This window comes from Vipera berus (assembly GCF_964194415.1).
Source record: "Vipera berus genome assembly, chromosome: 1".
Taxonomy (NCBI): Eukaryota; Metazoa; Chordata; class Lepidosauria; order Squamata; family Viperidae; genus Vipera; species Vipera berus.
The window spans coordinates 306,321,158-306,343,179 of NC_138202.1; positions in this window are offsets into that span (position 1 = coordinate 306,321,158).

Genomic DNA, 22,022 nt, shown 5'->3' on the forward strand with positions numbered 1-22,022 from the left:
CAATACCTTGCTCAGACTAGCCATCAGAACAAGATACTGTATATGGATAGCTAATGCACTAGACAACTGGTTGGGTAGAGAAGAGAGGGTCATTTCACCCCAATTCATCACTCTTCATAGCCTGCCATCAAAGCAGACTGCCTCAATCTGCATAATGGTAGAGCTGCCCAGGTCCCTTCTAGATTTCCTATTTTTTGAAGGAGCATAAGAGGAGCCAAGCTGAAAGACTTCAACCCAAGCACTTTTTCTCAGGGAAAAACAAAGCCCTGGCTCAGCCATGGGGAGTTAAATTACACAACCATCCCCTTCAGACATATAGTTTATTAGGGAAATAACTGTCAGCCTAGCCCAGGGGTAGGCAACCTCGGCTCTTTTATGACTCATGGACTTCAACTCCCAGAATTCCTGAGCCAGGAATTCTGGGAGTTGAAGTCCATGAGTCATAAAAGAGCCGAGGTTGCCTACCCCTGGCCTAGCCATTAAATATTTAGGAGATCAAGTAATGCTAATGAGTTAAAAAAGATACTGGAAGTGAGCAGAGGAAAGCAAAAGAAAGCAACTCCCTAGAAAGAAACCATTCAGGAGAATATTTGTAGCTCAGAACTGAAATGAGGGTTCCTTGGTGCTGCCTGAGCTTGGTTGTTTGCTTGCAGACTTTCATTACCCAAACTAGGTAACATCATCAGTACACTGATGTTACCTAGTTTGGGAAATGAAACATCTGCAAGAAGACAACCCATCTCAGAAAGAAATTATGCTTATGGTACTACCCCTTTGACCTTTCAAAAACCAATTGTCTGTAGTTCTGCCCCATTACCTCAGAGTTGCACAATAATTGTCTCACTGACCTCCTATATGTTATACGCAAGCAAAAAGTTGATGTTTATATCAAATCAAATATCTTGCTCCTGCATTCAATCACATGTGTATACTAATTTGCATTAATTGTAAATGGGTTGTGAGCCCTCCTCTCTTGGTTATAACCCCTCCCCTCCCCTCTTTAGGCCTGCCTTTGCCTCCAGCACTGTCAATAAACCAATTTGTGCTTCAGTGCATTTTTCTCCTGGTCTCCAGTTCAAACCTATCTCTGGGAAAATTCTTCTGTACTCAACTAAACTGCATCAGTTGCATGCCAATTGGATTTTTAGATTAGATAAATCTTTATTATGTCTTTACAGCCAGAAGACACAATAAACATCAAATATGTATATCAACTGGATTTTTATTCACTATATTTTCTTTTCAGAGTCTGGAGTCCTGAAGATGATGCTCTTGAAATTAACTCAGTTGTGAATTATATCATCTACCTTTTAATATTACATCTCCAATAGGCTTAACTTAATTTATTTTACTGAAATCTATTCGTAACATCCCATCCATCCCCCATTTTAAAAATTCTGTTCAGCAACATCACCTTATTTATACTCATGAACCCTCCCAAAATACCATAACCCTTGTCAGTAAAAAGACCGCAGAGCCTAAAAAGATACCTCCTTACATTTTGGTAAAGATTTTGCTGTCTCCATCATAGTCTCACTTGCTTATTAATGTTGTGTACAACATGCAAACTCTTTAAAAATGCTACTGCTTTAAAAGTTATTTTATTGAGTGGTTTCCTTAAAGCACAAGTATAATTTTTTTCAGACTGCAAAGCATTGGGCTATTTTCCTATGTAGTGGAGAGGAGCTGAGGTCACTATAGGTCTTCCTAATCATTATGAACTATGCCTAGGCCCTAGCCCAACTGCTCTGCTTATTATGTGGCTCCTGCATTAATTATTATCTCAGAAGAGTAAAAATCTATTTGCTCCAGTATATATAATTGCTCATTAAATGCTGGGCATTTTTTTTAGCATGTTGTTAAAATTAAATAAGTTTTACATCAAAACTTTTATTTGGGTCAGTAACAGACTGTAGGTAGGACAATTATATGAACTCTGAAGATGTCATTGTGCCTGCTCAATAAATTGCCAGAATACAACTGCAATATTAGTGCACCTGAAGGATCACAAACTGTGCTCCTTTTCTGGATTGGAATTACTTTTCAACATGCATATTGTGAGCCATAGCCTTACCTTGCCCTGAGATTACAAAGGGGCCCAGGCTTCCTGCCATTAAGATTCATGACAAAACTTCCTGTAGAATTTGAAAAGAGGAATAAGTATAATAAAGATAGCAAAGAGAAAAAAAAACATTATATAGAAATGGGAAGCAAAAGATGAAATTAAATATATGTTCTAATAGGCTATCTCAGTTGCAAAAGTCCACCTCCAGATGACATGAAAATGATATTAAAACCTCTATATCTTTCCTCCAATAGGATAATCAACCTGATTTTTGCAATCAAGATCTTGTGGCTTGAACTCAAAGACAGAAGGAAATGAATAGAGTGTGATAGCAATGAAGGGATTTTAGGAAACAAGATGACCAGGTTTAAATGATAAGAATTTGGACCAAAAAAATCTAACTCTCTTGATAAGCTTTTTAAATTCTGGGTAAGCTGGAAGGAAGGAGGAAAAAGGGCAACCAACCGCAAAGTAGATGGACTCAATTACAATAGTGATAGATACTCTGCTGGAAGAGCTGAGGTCTGATTATCTTGAATAAAATCTATGCACTTTCTCACACTTGATGGCACATAATCAAGCACTGAAACTTCAAGCCCTTTATTACAACAACTCAGGATTTAAAATTTGTTATATACTGTATTTTCCCAAATTGCATTCAGAGGAATGAGTAGAAGTGGGAATGATATTGTATTCCAAGGATCCTAGAAAGGGTGCCCCAATGGTTATATGGTGCACCTGAAGTTGGAGGTATCAATTGGCAGAAAAGATCCTGGTTTTGAGGGCAGCCGTTTCTTATGTCAAAACTGTCTTGATATCTGAGACAGCCAGAAGGAAATGCACTAAAGAGCCCTTGCTCTCTCCTCTGTGCACTGCCCATATACTCGTGGATAAGCTGAGAATTTTAGGTGCCAAAAAACAATCCCCCAAATTGAGCATATATATGGTAGCAGACAATTTTAGATCCTGGATTTTAGAATTTTAAACTATCTTCAATCGTAATCATCGAACGCCCAGCTAATATTTATTGGATTTTCTTCTTTTACCTCACAATTTATCACCACTGCCTACTCTTTGTAATTCCTTCTACATTCTTGACAATTTAAAAGAATGTAAAAAAAATTACTCTTGAGTATGTGAATGTTCCTGTTGTATTAAATTAAAGTACAGGTAGTACTTGCTTAGCGGTTACCTTGCATAGTGACCACTCACTATAACTATGGTGATGAAAAGGTAATTTTGCTATCAATCTTCACATTTAAGACTTTTGCACCTCTGCAAAGGAAAGGAAAGCTAAAGCTAGATCATAACACTGTCAGAGTATCACTGCTTTGCTTAATGACTGAGTTGCCAGTCCCAATTCTGGCCACTAAACTGTAAAGTACTAAACTATCAAGAGTAAATAAAATTGAACCTGTTTCTTTAGTCCTTGTGCTAAAATATTTATGTAGAAATAGCTGCTGGATTCTTCTAGAAAAGGATAATATATTTATAAAGTGCAAATTAAATGACATTTTAATCACAAACCTGCTTATCTTTGGCATAGTTACAGTGAAAAAATAAAAGAAGAAAAAGAAAGAATATGGCAGTATTAACCTTAAGAGTGGTAGCTGGGTGGGTGGTCCACAGATATGGCCACCAGCTTGCCTTTTTTACTCCCCCATGGGTGTCCCTGGTAGAGGCATCAGGCCTCCTGGTTGCTGCCCTCTCTAAATGGTCAATTTTGGGACCCTGATGGGAGGGTGGGAAAAGGATAAGCACTTATCCAGACACTCATCCACACATACTCACAGTTACTTTCCTAAAATAAAGTGTGGGTCACAGCTTCAATGATTTTCTAGTAAATAATTTGTGCATGTTGTTATTACATCGTATTTTTGGATTGTTCCTATTTCCTGGAGGATCTTCTGCCACACAAGGATTTCTTCTTCCCCCAAGGATTGTTTCTCCAACTGTGCTGTTTTCTTCCAGCAGATCCAAGCCTTGCTCCTTGCCAGACGCAAAACCTTAGTCCACACAGCCTAACCGCAACACCAACAACCTCCTCTCTTGTCTAACAAATCTGCCTCAGACATTTTCAGCAAAAGGCAAAGGTGCCTGCTCAAAGGCAATTAAAGAGGAGGCTTCTAGATCAGGCTTTGCACATACAGTAGCAGCCAAGCAGAATGGCTCAGAGTTCTGAAACTGATTTTTAGAGCCTCGAGAGAATTTCCTCAAAGCTGAGATCTGGGAAAGCTTTTATGCGTCAGAGAGCAACGACCAGAGCAGACAGAAATAGTGATAGCCTTATATGTTCAAACTTATATAAATGATCATCTTTTCTGTTTCATGTGTCTTTGTATCTAACACAATGAACCCACGCTCTGCCCTCTTGAATGGGCAGGATTTGTAAAGGAGAAGGCCTCGTCTTCTCTCATCTTCAAGCAGCCCCTTTTTGTGCTCAGAGAAAAGTTAGGGATGAAAAAAGCAAAAAGAGGAATGGGAGGAAAGGAAATGCAAACGCGGCTAACTGACTCCTCTTACCAGTCACAAGGCCTCTGTTTGGGGTGAGGGACCCGGATAACACACCCCACTCCCCAATATAAAGGAGATCTGAGTTTCAAAATGATAAGGAGCAATAATCTGGCTGCAGCAAAGATGAAAAAAACAGAGCATTTTAAAATAAGATATTTTAAGAAGAAAACCACAATGAAATTGGTTTTGGAACATTTTATGACACTACACAAGAATGTGTCAATCTCATCTAAACTGTTATGATATATAATGGTGAAGACTTAACGGCTATGAAGTATTCATTAGCAGTGATATATAAAAAGTAACTGATACATTGCAATGGAATTTCTCTTTCCAGTTACATAGCCGATGTAACCACAGTGGTCAGTGACACAGCTCTGCTAGATTTTTTCCATGTTTATCTAGCCCTTGCTTAGTAAGCACATCATGCATTCCATTCATTAAAGTCTATGCAGGAAAGAATAGAATCTGACCCTAAGCCATATTTTTACTACTTGTAAGCTTGTCAAATAGGGGCCAGCTTAGGTGTCTGCCAATGCTTTCTGTCAAAGCATTCTTTTTTTTTTGTTTGGGCCTTGAGTACTGCTGAGGAGCTCTAGAATATCACTCAGGATTTCTTCTATGGTACCTTCCAATTATCCTGAACTTATTTCATCTACCTTTGGTGGAATCGTGACTGAGGAATATGTGTAATGAAGACATTTTGGACTCAAAATATTGTCTGTGGAAAAAAATAAGGGTGATGCATACGTATTCAAGCCCAAGTGGTTCAGCTCTCTTGGCTGTGAAAAAGCACCGCACTCAAGTTATTTTTATGATAGTAAAGATATATTAACGCTGAGGGTGGACAAGCTGTTATGCTGGCTGGAATTTCTGGAAATGGTAGCCTCAACCCTGAATCACCAAATCAAAGAATGCTAGTGACACAGGCTTTCTTTTGTCCCAAACATTTTCTGCATATTACAGGCCTTTAGGTCTTTACTCTTCAAAAAGAGGTTCCTTATTGTGTTTATTCTTAACAGACCAGTTTGAACATGAAAAGTGACAAATGCTCAACACTGGGCCTAAAGAAAAAGTCATTGAATTAAAGGTGAAGGAAAATGTCAGGAAAGGGACAAATGTAAAATTTGGTCCTGTCTTTCCAAAAAAAATCTTATTTGCATAAGTTCCGCATGTGCAGATAAATATCCCTATGCAACTTCTAGGAAATTATCCTGGATTATATTTTCAAACTAAGATTCTGATTATCACATGATACCTTTTAATAATATAGAGAAAATATAAATTAGATTACCAGTTTTGGTTTGATAGTATCACATGGAGATAGTCCATTTTGGTCAGTATGCTACAAACACAACCAAAGGCCAGCTTACTCCAAACATGGCCATACTATTCTATGCAAGCTAGAAGCTCTAAAGTCTAAACTAAAGACAATCTTGCAAGCATACCATTATCTACATCTCACCAACCAGGAGGTGTGAGTAGTATACTAACCAGTGTCTATGGAGATTCTCAGTCATCCAAGTCATGGTTGTCCCAAAGGTGCTTTTTCAGAAGACTACTAGACTTTCTTGGTTTTCTTTGAAGATGAGTCTGTGTTGTCTGCATCTCAAACTGAAGCATAAATGGTTCCTGTAGTCTGCAATGTTTTCTGGAAATCCACTTATACTCCTGCACCATTTTAGGGTGTTCATCCCAAAGTGCATAGCTAAATGTCTATGGAGATTCTAAGCCATCCAGGTCATGGTTGTCTCAAAGGTGCTTTTTCAGGAGGCAACTAGATTTTCTTGTTTTTCTTTGAAGATATTTCGCTTCTTGAATGAGAAGTGAAATGTCTTCAAAGAAAAACAAGAAAGTTTAGTTGCCTCCTGAAAAAGCACCTTTAGGAGTATACTGACAACATTCATAAAGTGCTTTCCACAATATTGCTTACCTTAAAAAGGAATAGTGTGATGAATTTGTTTATGTGCATATAATTAAGATTACTTTTACATTCTGTTTATTTGAATCCCAACTACATTTGCTATCAAACTATTTTATTTAATCAATTTATATAGCCATTCATTGCACATACAGCTTGCAATAAAGTAGATAAAACATATACAATACTAAAAATAAAAACACACAACAGCTGGGAAACATAACAACACTATTAACATAGCCAGGAGACAGGCTCCATCACATACCCAGGCTTGGATACAGAAACAGATTTTCAAGGCCTTATGAAAGCCCAGTAGGACTGTGGCCAGTCTGATATCTGGAAGGATGATATTCCAAAGGGCAGGCATCGTGGTAGAAAAGGCTGTCCTCCTAGAGCCTGCCAGATGGCAGTCTCTAGTTGATGGTACCTGGAGTATTCCCTTTGTGCTGCATCCGATAGGATGAGTAGAAACAACTGGGGACAGATGGTTGCGTGTTTTTCTTTCTGGGTAAGAGTTTAGGTTAACAATATAAAGCTCATCAACAATTATGTCTCTACAGGACATAACATAATCTTTTTCTAGAATACCACCTGCTCCATCTATTTTTTTTTATTACATTTATATCCCGCCCTTCTCCGAAGACTCAGGGCGGCATTACAAACTTAGCAGTAGCCTTCATTCTATGTATATGCCTGCTTATTAGGGCTTTCACACACACCCCAAGCGGCATTATTACAAAGTCAGCTTATTGCCCCCAACAATCTGGGTCCTCATTTTACCTACCTCGGAAGGATGGAAGGCTGAGTCAACCTTGAGCCTGGTGGGATGCGAAACTGCACTAATTGCAGGCAGCTGGTGTTACTTAAGGAGGCATCAGCCCACTGCTCCACCAAGGCTCTTGAAAATACTTTACCTTTTACCTTGAAAATACTTTATAATATCATATAGGCATAGGGAAACCAAGGAAAAGTACAATATCTGTGAGCATACTGGATATACATTAATAAATAAGCAGAGTGATCTCATAGTTTGTTGCAGATTAGTTCATGGTGACACTCTCTGATTACGTGTGCTTGGAAATACTTTGAAGATAACATGGAAATGATATTTGTTGATAACAAATTGTGGTTAGCTATTTTGTACTCATACCACTTAGAAAAGAGCCAGTAGTTACAAATAGGCATATTCTCACACACACAGTAAAACTCATGTTTTTGTTTTTGTTCTGTCATCTAAAGGAGGTCTATGGAATATATTTGTGGGGATATATTCCATTACATTGTTAGATTTAATACTCATCATTTTGCTGTTCAGTTTCAAATCCTGCATGCAAAGATTTGGACAAAAGGGAATCACATACAGAAAACAGATCACACATACTGAACTGAGTGTTGGTGCTCAAGTGTTGCTGCTCAAGCCTCTATGCATGCTTGTTATAACTACAGGAAGTAGCAACGGCTAAAAATTAAAGCCATTGTTTAGGCAACAAGTTCATTTAATATAACTTTAGCCAATCCTCAAATATCATTGAAGTATACCTTTGAAGTAGATGAAGTCTTCATGACAATACTAATAGCTATAACTGCAAGGAGAAATTGTAGTTACTTCCAGGGCATCCAAGGCTACTGCTAAGCTTGTAAGCCGCCCTGAGTCTTCGGAGAAGGGCGGGATATAAATGGAATTAAAAAAAAAAAAAAAAAATAAAAAAAAAAAAAAATATTTCATTCATCAAATTTTACTAATTTTTTGGGAGATTTCCCTACAACCCTACAAATAGCCCCCTAGCTCTATTGAAACACACTGCACAATTTCAGATTGTGAAACAGTGGGTTTTAATAAAAGATCTTGAACCATTGAGATATTAATTTTATTTAAATAATGTAAACGTTAATGCATATGTTTTTTATTATTTAAACTACAAATAAAGCAGGAAGAAAAGAATCCAATGATTACTTGATTATGTCTTTCATCTTCTGGCGTCCCTTGTTAATTTATACTTAAAAGCTCTGTTCCTCATTCATTTTCCAAGGGAATATTTTAAAATATTCTTTAAAGAACCATTGTGGTTCTCTACCAGATGGGTATCTTAGCTCATGCTAACCAAAAAGAAAAGAAAAAAAGAGAGCTAACCACTGCAGTCTCTCTTGTGTACAGTTCTGATGATGACAACATAACCATATGCCATCTAAGACATTCAAAACCGAGGAATGGCCGTCACTACAAGAACAATAATGGGATACTGTTCCGAGATTCTTTGAATTGATTGAAACTAACCAAACCTTTCAGTCCTAGAATTGTTGACTGTCTCATTTCTACAATAATGAAGTCTTTTTAAAGCCCATATGGAAACAATTCATGAAACTTCTACTTCCCTTATACTGAAATTCCAGTGACAGGAATTTACTTACAATTACATTAATGAAGTGTTTCATATTTTAGAAGTTTATTGCCAAGCCTCAGTTTATTCAGTGGCTTGTTGCTACATAAACATTTCAGATCTGACATTCTTCTAAAATCCTTGAGATGAATGTTATCCTTTGAAAAGAACCACTTTCATTAGCAATTAAGTGTATAAATATTATTAAAATAGCAGGAAGCAATGATTGCAACATTTCATCTACTCCATATGGTATTTAGGTCATGTTAAAGACTTTGAATATGAAGGGAATTGTTCTTCTTGTTGTTGTTACTACTACTACTACTACTACTACAATCCTAGCTCCAACTTGCCCCCTTCAAATGGATTGAATCATGCTGTCTGGGAATTTTGGGAGTTATAGTCCAAACAAATCAGGCTGGTTGGGAAGGATGAGTTTGGGCCAATCAGGTGTGTTCAGGCTGTGAACAACTTGCTGTCCAAGGCAAAAAAAAAAGTCTTTAGTGCAGTCCTATTTGAAATTCAGAGGGACGCAGTGGCTCAGAGGGACGTGGTGGCTCAGTGGGTTAGGACGCTGAGCTTGTTGATCAGAAGGTCGGCAGTTTGGCGGGTCGAATCCCGAGTGCCGTGTAGCAGAGTGAGCGCCTGTTACTCGTCCCAGCTTCTGCCAACCTAGCAGTTCGAAAGCATGTAAAAATGCAAGTAGAAAAATAGGGACCACTACGGTGGGAAGGTAACAGCGTTCCGTGCGCCTTTGGCGTCTAGTCATGCCGGCCACATGACCACGGAGAGGTCCTCGGACAAGCGCTGGCTCTTCGGCTTTGAAACGGAGATGAGCACCGGCCCCTAGAGTCGGAAACGACTAGCACGCGTGTGTGGGGGAACCTTTACCTTTACCTTTACCTTATTTGAAATTCAATTAATTTTTCAGAAATTATTCCCTTCTTCCCAGCATAACTATAAATGCAATGCATTTGGGCCTGAGGAGGAAGACAGCAAATGCAAGACATCCCAGACATCTCTGTTTTTCTGTGTGTAGGTGTGTGTATGTGTGTGTGTAGGGAGAGAGAAAGAGAGAGAGAGACAAAACCTCATTTCTAACTTTTTAGCTATGAGAAAGGACTGGAAAATCTTGCTTCCATTCAGTCTGAACTGCATACTCTATTTAGTTTAATTGTTTAGGTCACAGATGGATAACCTGTAACCTTTTTTATAACCTTCAGAGTTACTTCCCTAACTCTCACTGTCAACATTTATTAGTCAACAATAATTAACAGTATATGATTTCTCATTATTTCCTTTGAAATAAAACAACATATATCTTAGGATAGACATAGGATACTTAAACATCATAAACTTTCTCCCACCCATTTAAGAAAAACTCCCAAAATAAAGGAAAAAAGCTTGCCCACTGGCATGGCATCATTGCCCCCTTGTCCCAGTGGGATGACCAGAACATACCAGGGATAAAGAGCTCTGCAAGTAATCTGGCCTCATGACATGTAGGGCCTTAAAGACGATAACTACTGTAGCACCTTGAATTGCACTCAGGAACCCAATGGGAATCAGCATAGCTTACATAACAATGATGTTATGTAGGTGCATTATGATGCACCCAGTAATATAAGTGTTGTTGCACCTAGGTCCAGCTGAAGCTTCTAAAATTAATTTTCAAGGACAACCCCATATGCAGCATGTGGCAGTATTTCAAATAAGTGGTGACTTAGGCATGAGAGACTGTGGGAAGAGACTATCTGGGAATAGGTACAATTAGTGCACAGTTTGGGCATAATCGGCATAGTTAATGCACAATAGTTGAGTCAATGCTGGTTTTTTCCCCTTACAAACCCATACAGATCCTAGAAAAGCACCTCAGTCACACCACTTGGGTGATGTGGAGCAGAAATGTATATTAGACTATTTTCAGAATACCGATGACTATTACCCTGTGTCAATGAATGACCTCATCCAGTAGTTTCATGTAGATGTTAAATAGAAGCAGGGAGAAAATTGAGCCCTCTGGCTTCCCACAAACCAGGAGCTCATACCTGGACCTGTCCCTTCCCCACTCCACCACAGGAGGGACTGAAACTGACCCAGAGGAAGGAAAAGAACCACTGAGGAACCATGCTGCCCACTCCCCATCTCCTTAGCCAGCTGCCCAAAATACAATAATTGATGGTATCAAAAGCTACTGAGAGATCCAAGGATGACCAAATTGGATAGATTATTCTCTTCCTGGGCTTTTCAGATGTCATCCACAAGTGTGACCAATGCTGTCTTAGGCCTGGAACCAGACTGCAATGGATCCAGATAATTTGCATCCTTCAGAGTCCTTTGAAGCTAGAGATCTACCATCTACTCAACAACTTTCCCCCAAAGTTTGAAGACTGGACAAAAATTGTTTGGTGCTGCTGGGTTCAAAGATGGTTCTTGTAGAAGCAGCAGATCATTGCCTCCTTTAAAGAAGCAGAACTGCTTTTTTTCCAATATAAAGCATTCACCACTGCTTTGATAATAGCTGCAGGTCCCTTCCCCCCACCCCCGCCATAGATAGCACAGTTCATAGTCCCAAAGACTGTTCACTTCTCCAGAATCTTTGGCTAGAATAGAGGCCAGATAACTGGACAACATTGGATCCTTGTCATCTTCATTGGACCAGCACAGCCAGAGGTCATCTCCAAGTAAATCTGAGCAAATTTATGTGACTAATGCTCAACATAATCTTTACAGAAACCTTGCAAAAACATCTCTATACCCAGAAGAGATCGAGTCACCCAAAGCATGTTTGCTAAGGGGCTACCTGCAGATGCAATAAGGATGGAGAAATAGATGCATTTTCCACCTTTATTGCTACAATGTAGTCTTTAATATACAATCTTACCCTGTGCCTGGTTGGACAGACTGTCTTTCTCAGTGGTTTGGAAAACTCAAAGGTTAGCAGGGAATGATCCATCCATGAGAAAGAACTAATGACAATGTCTCCCAACTTGAGAACATATTGCCCTAATCTAATCTGTGACCTCCATTGTGTCCGTGTGTGTGTGTGTGTGTGTGTGTCTGTGTGTGTGTGTGTATTCCATGTATACTGTTCACAGTACACAGAATATAGATTATTCATATAGATTGGGTCCAGAATACACACAACTGCACATACGAAGGAACTAAAGTAAGCCAGAAGGCGAGTTTGAATGAAAAAAAATCCTGACTGCAATAATAGTAAATATAAATCAGTTCTATAAATATAGGGTTGTAAACAAAAGACTATTATACGGTAGATACAACATTGTGGAATTGGTTTCTTATTGGTTTCTTATAATTTAAGAAACTTGAAAGATTGGCATTTATTATTTCCATTTCTAATCTATTTTGGCATTAGCAGTGGGGATTTCTCCCTGGCTAATTTAAAATTTGATGTTATTTCCTCTTCCTACCACAGATAAGTAGAAATGCTGCATGCCATGCATGGAATGGAGTTTTTTCTCAGTAAAGTTTTCATTTGTGAAAAAAAGAGAGAGCATTTTCACATATGGTTGTCAGATTTCTTACATTGATATTACTCCTATGTGACAAAAGCAGGAATCTGTTATTTGCACCAACGTTAGTGACACTGGACATTAAAGAACTGGTACTGCAGATTTTATTTTAAGGTTGCCTTTAATATGAGCCTAACTATCTATTTTAAACCCGTTTTGAAAGATTATTTTAGCCCTGCACTTTCAGATATCCCCTATCATGTGGTTGGGGGAAAAAAGACCTGATAAATAACAGTGAAAAGAATGTGTGTTGCAAAATAGGCGTTAAAAGATTTAAGAACAAAAGATGAAGCTATTCAGCTTATTTGCCCCTGCCAATTTCCAAGGAAAAGTGCTGAAGAGACAATGCAACACAGGATGTTAAAGAGATCTAGCCTTAAATCTTGGGGGCTGAATTGCCAAGACTTAAGCACTCCAGGGACAGAAATTCATTAAATAACAATTGATTCAGCAGCCAATGAAGCATAAACGATCAGGTAAAACCAAAACAGGAAGAGCTAGTCATGATAAAGAATCCTCTTCTCAGATGTTCTTCCTTTTTTAAATGTAAGTTTCTTAAACTTAAAACCTTGATAAGTTTCTATGTGCATTTTGTAGCTCAGTACAAATCTATACTATTCTCTCAATCGCTGGAACTAGTGACACAAGAACAGAACACATGTAATTATTTGGGCTCCCTTTCTTACATTTGCCACAGTCCTTATTGGCAAAATCACTGTATGGTGTGTGTAGGTGAATTAGAGACAATTATTTTTTGGTGAAGAAGGGACACAGTTTCAGGCCCTTTGAAATCAGTATCTGATTATTCTGTTTTTGAACAACTTGACATCCCTTTTACTAATGGAAAAAGAACTCTGGAATTGGTAGTTCTTGGGTGAACAAGTCATGGATGGAAGCATAAATCATTCTCTCTTAAATTATTTATTTTGACTTAGTCAATCTGTCTGAGCCCAACCTTCCTCTCAGCAGATTGCTGCTGTAGTGAAAAATTGGAGGATGGGGTGCTGTGTATGCTGCTTTGAGCTCCTGAACAAAAAAGTGGGATATCAATCAGTCAATCAAATACATTCTAATACTGATTCTGACTGGCTCCAACAAGTGTCAAAGATCTACACCAGGGGTCTTCAAACTTGGCCCTTTTATGACTTGTGGACTTCAACTCCCAGAATTCCTCAGCCAGGCACACTGGCTGAGGAATTCTGGGAGTTGAAGTCCACAAGTCATAAAAGGGCCAAGTTTGAAGACCCCTGATCTACACAGTAATAGAATTGGATGTAAGTTTGCCATAAAGAAGCTCAAAAAAAAAGAATTATATCCGTTGTTTTTCTCATGTTATTAAGATTATTTATTTATTTATTTATTATTTAAACTTATATACCGCCCTTCTCCCATAGGACCCAGGGCGGTTCACAAGGCGATTAAAACAATATAACAATACAAAAGTTAATAACAAATTAAAATAAATTAAACTATCCTTAATTAAAATCTAAAACCCTTAACTCTAATTAAAAAACCCAATTACAATAGGTTAAAAATTAAAAGTTCTCAGTCCTGGGCGGAAAGCTCAAAGAGCCAGGTCTTCAGGTCCCGGCGGAACGAACGAAAATCTGGGGCAGTCCTGAGCTCTACGGGTAACTGGTTCCAAAGGGCAGGCGTGCCCACCAAGAAGGCCCTCCCCCTGGGTGTCGCCCTCCAGCAATCCTTTGCCGGCGGCACCCTGTTAGTCATTTGACAACAGTTCAAAGTTACACCACCACCCCTAAAAGCTATATATGACCTGGTTTTGAAGACCAACTGTAGTAATGCTACAGCAGCTCCCTGCCTTTCTCCCCTCATTATCCCTCACCAGAGTCCTTGCAGGCCATATGACTTCAAGAGAAGCAGAGAGGAGCTTTCAATTGAGCAGTCACTAACATTCCACGGTATTTCTGTCTCCAAGAGAGATGGAGAGGTGGTGTCTGGATTTTTTTTCTTTTCAGCCTTAGGCCAAATCGAGCCCATTTTCAATCTCGGGGGGGGGGTTTGGTTTTTTTTGAGGGGAGCATTAGCCAGCCTCTCCTACAATTTCAAGTTCTCATTTTGTTTCTGGAGAATTATTCTGCCAATGGAAATAATTCTGAGATCCTTTTCATAATTTATCTCAAACTTTCTATTGAGATAATGTACCAAGAATTAGTCAAAATCTTCCCATTACAGCATGTTATTCTTATCAGTGAGTATACCTTATTTCTGACTTATAAACTGTGGTTGACATAAACTATGATTTAATATGATGTATGAACACATTGAGCTCTAGAGGGCTCATTTTATTAAATTACAGCATTGATATCGCACCTGTTGTATTCTGAACAAGCACAGGAAATATATCTACTACACAGCGGTTTGAATTTCTCTTTTGACCATAATCTCTCCAATTTGAACCTACAGTTTCAACATACATCAACTTTGTGTATACTGATTCTCATGTCTGAGTTATGTTGAATACAAATCCAATCCACATATTGTGAGGGGATATAGATGAGATGTCCTAGGGATATCCGCACCAAATGGAAAACTCTGCAGTACCATCATTGCTCAAGCCTGTCCTTTATATGCCCATGTCATGAAAGCTCTTCAGGGTGGGGTGTGTGCAGTGATGTCACTGTGCATGCTCATCCACCTTCAAAGCACATCTTGTTTCTTGCTTATTGGCCAGAACTAGTCCAGCTGGTCCAGATGATTGGTTTTCTGCCAGTTTTCAATTGGATGTCGTAATGCAAAGTGGGTAGACTTAGGTCTTAGATATCTGCTTTTCCTTTCTTCTGGTTTGTGGATTTAGGGTTTTTGTTTAAAAGCAAGATCAACAACAAAACAAGATTAAATTATTTTGGGAATCTAGTTGCAGTTTTTATATGTTTCCTGCTTCAAAATGGCAGGAAATTGCTTTATTGATTTTTTACACTTGCACTGTTAAAATCCAGTGGTATGATGGGAGGAGGATTAGATGACTGAAACCTGCATGGAGCTTTGGGATTGTAGATTGTAGGTGGCCTAGCCTTGTTACAAGATGCCACAAGTCCTTGTTAATCTGGTTCCAAGACAGTAAGTACAGGGAAAAGAATTTCCTATAGACAATTCTACTACAATTTCTATCTTTCTCTACAATGAGAAAACTAGCTCAAACTTCTTTTTTTAAAATTTAGCTATTGCTTAATGAGGCTTGAGGAAAAGAAGGAAAATTATGGCACAACATTCAGCTGTATTCCACGTCTTCCCCACATTCTAGCTGCTTTGTCCTGTAGCAGGCAAATGAGAGGCATTGTGCTCTTCTGGCAAAAGCTTTCTTCTCCAGGAGAGGCCTAGTTCTCTGAATACCACAGCAACTGAATAAGCACTCCAGTGTCACTTATTAAAATGCCAGTTGATCTCGTAGCAAAGAACAACTTCCTCAGAAAAGTATGTTTTTCAGACAATTGAGATTATATCTACACTTACATATTGACCTTTGCTACTCTTGTCTTTCAAATTCAATTACATTTGATACCTGTCCTCCAAATGCTTGCTAATTCTAAACGCCCAGTGGGTGGTGAAATACAAAAGATTATGGGCTTGACAGTCCTTCCACTATACTTTTGTTATTAAAATTATACCGTCAGACTTTACAAATCTGACAAGCCCAATGCCTTTCCACATATTGGCACAGATGCTGAAGAACTAATGGTTTGCCGTTCCCAGAGTCTTTGCTTAAGGCAATTTCTCTTGGCAATTACAGGATTAGGGATGTTCAGCTAGTCCCTACAATTAAATAAACTGAGGACTAGAACATCCCTAAGGCATCAATATTATAAAAGTGTTCACATAGCTAGACTTATTTCTGATTATGTGTCTTCCTAGGTTGGCAACACCATTTCTACAGTGTAACTATTGTAATGGAAAATGGTGCTGGGCAACACAGACAAAGAAGGCTTGGCGGGGATCCAGTGAGTTGCCAAACAAGTTCTTGCCTGGGAGGAAACATTTTGGATTTTGGATTTAAGAAAGCAAGCTTTCATCTCATGAGCGTATTCTTTTTGAAACCAAAGAGAATTTCACAAGTCAGATGAGATAAAGCTTGGAAATTCTGTTGTTTAAAGAGGAAGAGAATTAAAAAAATCCCACTAGACTTTGGATATACTCACAAAACTGGCTGGATTTTAGGCACAGTACCTCTGAAATACATCTCATGTAGAGACATATTTCACACTTGGCAAAGCTCCTGTTGCTCTCTGGAGGCTAAAAAAGTGGAATGTTTGAGCATGTCTGACTTCTTAGAGCCAACAAAGGAAAACAGGAAAACCTTTCAAAATGAAGATGATCTTTCTTAACAAGGAGAGCATTTGAAGCCTTGTATCACATCATATTACTCTTGAAAGAATATGGTGCAAAGAATCCCCCTTCCACCCTTGCTTATGTTCTTACTGAGACTGTAAGTTACTAAGGCAAATTTTAATTTTAATAATTTTAATGGGCACTAGTATTGCTTAAATCAGACAATCAACATGAAGCTTAAATTACAATTGTACAGTGGGCCTCGCCTAACATTTGTTATAGCCTTTCAGATTCCATGCCTGTGCCCACCCCTGCGCCCCCAGTATTTGCATTAAAAACAGAATATGTACCCAATTTCTATTAAATTACATCTTCACCTTCACAAGTAGGGCACACTTATCTTTTACTTTAAGATTGAAAAGACAAAAAGGTTTATAGATTTGATTTGCGCAAAAGGTAAGTCCTCTTAGTTCTGACCACATAGTTCCCAGATAAGGAGTCTTTTTATGATAAAGAAACAATGAAAATGGAATTAAGAGCTATGGGAAAAGAATGTAGGAAAGGAAAATACTAATTTTACCTGCTCAAGAGAGCTTCCACAGGATTAACCCACAGGCTGCATATAGGATGTGACATTCATCCTTTGTATGAAATGTCTGAAAAACAGCAGAAATAAAGTATTTTCACTGTGTAAAAAAAACACATTTACAAGGGGCATAAAGTTGAAAGTGACCAAAGATCTACATAAAGTTTTATTTCAGTCTGAATTTGCTGACAGTGATATACATACATTGGATCCTCAGGCACATTACTTTAGACTATTCTCCATGGAACTTAAGTCTTAATCAAAAACTCTGTTGCCGAAACTCAATTAAGTCTCCTAAATTCAATTAATTTCCTAAATCTTCCCCAAACAGAAAAATCCTTCTTTGACAAGAATGTACATATCTGCTTTCCAATTGTCAGCTTATGACTGGACTGGTGTTTACCTTCTTCCTTTATGCGTCCAGGGTATCTGAGAAACTGTCTTACCCGGATACAATTATCCTGCCTTACTAATTCCAGTGGAAAGGGCCTACTTCAGATCCTATCAGCCAAAGAATTTCAGCTGGCAAGGTCAAGGAGAAAAGCCTTTTCTGCTATGGCCCCTGACCTCTGGAATATTCTCCCATCCGTGGTGAGATCTACTCCCCCCACATCTGGCCTTCTGGAAGAGCCTAAAAACTTGGTTTGCTGCTTGGCCTGGGCCCCCAATAAGAGCCTGCTATATGGAGGGTGGCTGATGAGATGGAGAAGATTCTCACCCTCTTCTTGCTGCCCATCATCTTGGGTCTTAACTTTTAATCTTTTTATTCTATTTTTACTTGTTTTCAGCACTTTGAAACTTTTTATTATATTGTATGCTACTCAGAGTCACTGTATTAATGAGATGAATGTCATAAACATTTAATAAATAAATAATAATAAATTATAATATTCATGAAAGCATGTTAATTTTAATTGAACCACATTGGATCTGTTCAGGTATTACCATCAGTAGGACGCTTCGATAAACTGATTTTGGATAATATCTAGTTTTGATTTTTTTATAAAGTACTCTGTCATATTGCTATCATGTTTTTCAAGTCATAAATCTCTGTAAACTTCAACATGTAGTTAAAGCAAACACTGCTAAAAATTCTGGAAGTTGACACTTCTGGAGATAGGTCAGGGAACACATAATGGATAAAGATGTGAAGATAATTTATTAAAAAAAACCCAAAAATACAAAAATATCAACAAACCAATTAACAGAAAAAAACAATTAAACAACTACTGATAATATCATCACCAGTGATATGAATTTGACTCCTAGGCTAGTTAAGCAATAAGGAATTAGACTCAAAGTTAATTCTGAAGGTGGTTGTTTTTCCAAGTAATATATACATTATCAAAGACATTCTGGGGAAAAAAGGGGGAAAATTGGCAATAACACTTAGCATATTATTTATCATATGAGTAGGAAGTATGTGATGTTAAAAATGAGGATGAGTAGGAGAGAATGGCATGAATATTGAAAGGTGACTCACTGGCCTGCTGCACTAGTTTGTTTGTTTGTTTGTTTTTCAAGGTGGCAAACATATTAAATACACCTACCTCCTCTTGGTGTCTTCAGAAAAACAGGAAACCTGGCTATCAAAATGTATGTAAAACTCATTTTCCAGCTTTGTGTTATAATGAAGCGTGGCTGCTTGCTGCTGAAATTAGACTGATTCAAGCAAAAGATGAAGTGGGACCACTTTACCTCAGAAGCAAAAGAAAGAGGTATAAAGGAAGTATTTCTCAGAGTATCGAATTAATGTTTTATCTCCATGGTGGTCAAGTCATACTCTTAAATTTTAAAATGGGGGTGGCTCTTATGAATTGCTCTTTATAATTTATTTTATAGATTGCACTTTTCCCTGAAGCTTAAAGTTAGCTATAGTAATAATGTGTGTTAGAGTTATAGAATATTATAGGACATTTTCTGTCTTTTTATAGAAATGTTAATTTATCTGGCAACATATTTGCAGTGTTCTTTCTAAAACATAGAAAAGATATTTTTGCAATAGCAACTCTGTGTATTTTGAATCTCATGGATGATTGATCACTTACTAAATTTGAAATCCAAACACACACACACACACACACACACACACACACACACACACACACACACACACAAACGGTAGGGTATGTGGCTGACCTCTGATCTCAAGACAAAAGGAAACAGATTTAATTTCCATCTGCTCCATTCCCTGGGGTGGAGCAGATGAGTCTGAACATGATACAGTATATTCCATTGCAGTATTGAGCCTTAATACTGGTCTGAACTGTTTTTCTGAGAAACAGATAGTAACACATAGGATATCCCAAAGATGCTTTTCAAAAGGCAACTGGACTTTCTTTTGGTTTTTTCCTTGAAGACATTTCACTTCTCATCCAAGAATTCCCCACCATTCAGTCCGAACTTAAGAAGCTTCTTGGATGAGAAGCAAAATGTCCTCAAGGAAAAATAAAGAAAGAAAGTCCATTTTCCTTATGAAAAGCACCTTTGGGACAACCATGCCCTGGATGACTGAGAATCTCCATAGATATAAAGCATAGGATAGTAACTGTTGGAGGGAGGGAGAGAGAGAAATTAGACATAATGACTAACAGCCATGCTTTGAAATGAGCATTTTCCAGTCAGACCACCTCTGTCAACCCAATAGTAGCATCTGAGCAGATGGATGGAACATAATATAAAGAGCTTTTGTAATTGTATTATTTACTCCTTGTGGGTATGCATGATAGTTGTCAGTCTGTCATCCTGATTACAATGATCTTCTCCAAATTGTATTGCTAGCTGATTTGATCTATTAAATAATTTATTTCTCAGAACAGACCAGAAAGTTAATCCCTATGCTTCCTTCTCAGCCTTTAACAATGATCTCTAGCTTATTTATGAAGAGTCATGATTTCCTTTGCAGTCTGAACTTTGGCATAGCTGTTCCCACTAAGTTACCACTGCAAATGTCATCACATGTTCTCCCCAATTGATGACATTTAGTAGGTTTTAAAGAAGCATAGCTCAGCCTACTTGCATCAATCTCTATGACATTTGGCATGTTCAATTTTCTTACAAAACTGTAACTTGTCTGCCAATGTTACTTCAATCTCAGTTTAGTGAGAATTTTGAAAAATGTATAGTTGCTCATATTTTCTTTGTGATATAGTGAGAGAGAATAGAATTACATGCTTTTACAAGCTGGATTGGGTGAGCTCTTCTCACTACTATCATTTAGAGATGCCATTCTATTCAAATAAGTTCCTTTGACCCCACACAGCGTTGGAAATAATGGAGAGGTAAACTTAGTCATATCCTTTACCATAAGACAGAACAAAGCTAGTCCCATACTGCCTGACATTCTGAGCACACCTCCATTCCCCAAATTCAGCTAAGAAAAGGCCACCTGGACCTCTTACCTTCAAGAATTTCACAATCCATGTTGGCAGTATATAATTTTTATTTATTTATTATTAAATTTCTATGCTGCTCATCTCACCAAGGTGACTCTAGGGCCAAGTTCTGTTAATCAAGAATTAATTATTTCAATGGACTTTAAAGGTTTCTGACCTGGCAGAGATGGCAAAGATCTCGGCTTATTTGAAAGATCACTCGCAAGAACGTTATATTATGGAGTGGAGAAAATGGATTGAGTATATCCAGAACAAATATGGGACTAAAAAGTTTCATGTAGCATTTGAATAAGTCTTCCTTTTTTTTCTTTTTTCTTTTTTTTATATTTAATAGTAATAGTGTTTGTAGTTATCCTATATGAGCTAGAGAGTGACAGATTTTAGAGTTTATGGTTGTTAGCATATGGATGTTCATGATTGTTTTTTTTTGTTTTTATACCTTGTACTTAGCTCTGGGAAGTCGGGGGGGGGGAGGGGGGGAGGGGTAGGGAGGGATGGGTACGGGAGGGGGAGGGGGGATTGTTAAAGATAAAATGTATGTTAAAACTTTTCAATAAAAAAAAAAGAATTAATTATTTCAAACAATGTATCCAGAATTAGCTTGTGCCGAGATGATGCCTACCTCATTAAAGCTTTCCAGTCTGGTGGGGGGGGAAAGAGAATCAGTGTCTTTGCATGTCTTATTGGAGTAAGAGACTAATCTGAATTCTGATACTGGTGTCCAACCAATTTTGTCCCCTTCAAAGCCCTCCTTCATAATACTTTGACCATCTCAATTTTATAATAATGCAGTTTTATTACAATTTGTATTTACTATTTCAGAAGTTATTTTCTTTCTTCTTTTTTGAATTCATACATGGCTGTAATCAAGTTTATTTTATTTTTAAAAATACTTTTACTATTTTTTTAAAAAAAACATTAAAATACAAACTAACATCAAGGGGAAAGGGGGAAGGGAATAAATGAGCAAAATTAAAAAGTGACAAAAATACATAAAGCACATACATATAACAAAGGTGACCTCTGACTTTTTTTTTAGTACACAGACAATAATTCAGTACAACTCTCTCTAAATTGAATTAAATGATATCAATACTTTAAAATCCTTAGAATACTAATAATCAACATTAGAAAATTGTAAGCAAGTCTATTGATTATTGATTGATTGATCTCTTCTTGTACAACTGTCCTAAGAATGCAGTTGTATGCAGAATTCTGTTCCTCATTCTAATTACTGCATTGAATTATTATTGTTATTACTTTATTATGGCTGCTCACTCCAATATACGGTAATATGGGCAGCCTGCAATATTGAAACATTACACTAGAAAGAATGAAAA